Source organism: Palaemon carinicauda, chromosome 6, assembly GCF_036898095.1.
Source record: "Palaemon carinicauda isolate YSFRI2023 chromosome 6, ASM3689809v2, whole genome shotgun sequence".
NCBI lineage: Eukaryota > Metazoa > Arthropoda > Malacostraca > Decapoda > Palaemonidae > Palaemon > Palaemon carinicauda.
In genome coordinates, this window is record NC_090730.1 from 22,639,967 (window position 1) to 22,642,665 (window position 2,699).

Genomic DNA, 2,699 nt, shown 5'->3' on the forward strand with positions numbered 1-2,699 from the left:
ACCTTCTTTAGCAGACAGCCATTTTCCATTCTCTCAACATGGCCAAACCACCTCAACACATTCATATCCACTCTAGCTGCTAACTCATTTCTTACACCTGTTCTCACTCTCACCACTTCGTTCCTAACCCTATCTAATCGAGATACACCAGCCATACTCCTCAGACACTTCATCTCAAACACATTCAATTTCTGTCTCTCCATCACTTTCATTCCCCACAACTCCGATCCATACATCACAGTTGGTACAATCACTTTCTCATATAGAACTCTCTTTACATTCATGCCCAACCTTCTATTTTTTACTACTCCCTTAACGGCCCCCAACACTTTGCAACCTTCATTCACTCTCTGACGTACATCTGCTTCCACTCCACCATTTGCTGCAACAACAGACCCCAAGTACTTAAAATGATCCACCTCCTCAAGTAACTCTCCATTCAACATGACATTCAACCTTGCACCACCTTCCCTTCTCGTACATCTCATAACCTTACTCTTACCCACATTAACTCTCAGCTTCCTTCTCTCACACACTCTTCCAAATTCTGTCACTAATCGGCCAAGCTTCTCTTCTGTGTCTGCAACCAGTACAGTATCATCCGCAAACAACAATTGATTTACCTCCCATTCATGGTCATTCTCGTCTACCAGTTGGTCATAGCTGGGATAAAACTTCTAGAGTACTGTGTAGTATTGAGGCTCATGATGGAGGCCTGACTATTAGAATTAACTGAAAAGACTAAAGGAAAAGTTTGATAAGCCTGATTAAGGACGAAGCAAAGTACATGTGTACAGAGATGCGATTGAAGCCAAAGTGAAGTTTGCTTTGCTCTGCCTTTTGGGTGGATGGTGCTTATCTCCCTCTTTACAGACAAGAATTGTTTATCTAGTAAACATTTAACAGCCATTCAAGCTTTGATTAGTCACAATCCTACTGAAGGTTGATGACTTATATCAAGTGTAGGAACAAAAAGAACTTATAATTAGAATGCTTAAAAGTATGAAATTTATTACTGAGAAAAGGAAAAGACACAATTAGAAATGGGTTAAACAAAATTGCATTGAGTAAAGTAACAAATATAAAGGTACATTATATACAGTACCAATGTTATATACAGGTACAATATATACAGTACCAATAAAATGTTAGCAAAGTAAAGATATTGCCACTGGTAATTCCTACATACACATAATGTCCACAAAAAGCTGGTAACTTGAAAATTTGACATCCTAGTGTAATTTGCAAATAAGATAAAAATTATGTACTGACAAGCAAAAACTATGCAAAAGGCATTGTAAACTATCTTTTTAAAGATAAAGATAAGAATCTAATAATAAAAAATAACAAAGAAAATTAATTGAAGGAAGAAATTTATTACATAAGCAGAAACAAAAACTGAGGAGTTTCCCAGAAATGTGAAGAGCAACTTCATCACATTTTGATATATGTCAAAATATCATAAGAATATGCATATCTGTGTGTGTGTCTCAGAGAAGTCTGCATAAGTCCGAAGGTGTCCATAGAACGTAAAGCCATACCAGTCTCACCAGTCTTCAAGGAAAACATCAAAAGTATTTTAAACAAAATTAAACTTACAAAGAACAAAAAAAAATCTATCTTCGTCAATCTTAAAATCAAATACATTAAATGAGATTTACAAATTCTAATCAAAATGGTATTGTTATGCTGTGATATGCTGCAATATCATACACGAAAATACTTTCTTTGACAACTTACTTTTCATGGCTAGACAAATCATCTTGGCTGCATGTACGTGGCTTCTTTCTCACTTTTTCCACTCTTTTTTTATGAAGAAAGGCATCAACTTTGTCCTGTGCATGGATTAACTCGGCATCGGCTACCCATGTTAGTTTCTTGTGCCCTAGCCATTTGACTTTATAAAATGTTCTACGCTGAGGAAAAATATAAACATCAAAACCACTTTTAAAAAATGAAGACTCCCATAGTTCTAAAACAACCTAAGTTAACACAATCACCTAAATAACTTAAAAATTCCTTATTAATAGACAGTATATCACCAATATTACCATGTTTGTTAATCTTGAAACTGACCATCTTTGGAAGTGCTTATAGTTATGACCATTCATTCTTTATAGATTTGTATTTGTGATTACTATTTCACCATCAAGTTAACAGTAACAGTACAGTACTGCATCTAGACAATAGCCATCAAGATGATTAAAATAATTGGCAACATGATTACCGTAGAGGTGAAAAAGGAAATTATTGAGAAGTATGAACAAGGTACACTTGTGGCAGACATGGCATAAATATACAATCGTACAACATCAACAATCTGTACAATTCTGAAGAAAAAAGAAGAAATCAAAGCAACTGATATTGTGAAAGGGATGCTGTCATTTACAAAGCAACAGTCACATGTTCTTGATAACATAGAAAAGTTGCTTCTAATCTGAATCACTGAGAAGCAGTTAGTAGGAGACATGATTACTTGAAACAATATTTGTGAAAAGCTGACCTTACAATAAATGAGCCAGGTACATCAGTAGACTAGGAAAAATTAACATTCAAGGCAAGATTGGGCTGATTTGAAAATTTCAAGTGAAGAACTGGTATCCATAGTGTTGTGCAATATGGTGAGACTACGAGCTTCGGCGTTAAGGCAGAAGAGGCATTAGTTTCTTAATTTAAGAGGCTTGTGGATTCTGAGTCAT

At 35.3% G+C, this 2,699-nt stretch overlaps 1 long non-coding RNA gene across 1 annotated transcript in view; it reads right to left on the reverse strand.

Annotated features, from left to right (window-relative positions):
* Nucleotides 1-1,090: 1,090 nt before the first annotated feature.
* Nucleotides 1,091-2,699, reverse strand: part of LOC137642053 (uncharacterized) — a 64,046-nt gene continuing 62,437 nt past the window's right edge. Inside the window, exons 3-4 of the long non-coding RNA XR_011044627.1 lie at nucleotides 1,741-1,916; nucleotides 1,091-1,554 (exon numbers count right to left, since the gene is read on the reverse strand). This is a non-coding gene — a long non-coding RNA (uncharacterized lncRNA). The remainder of the gene's footprint in view (nucleotides 1,555-1,740; nucleotides 1,917-2,699) is intronic.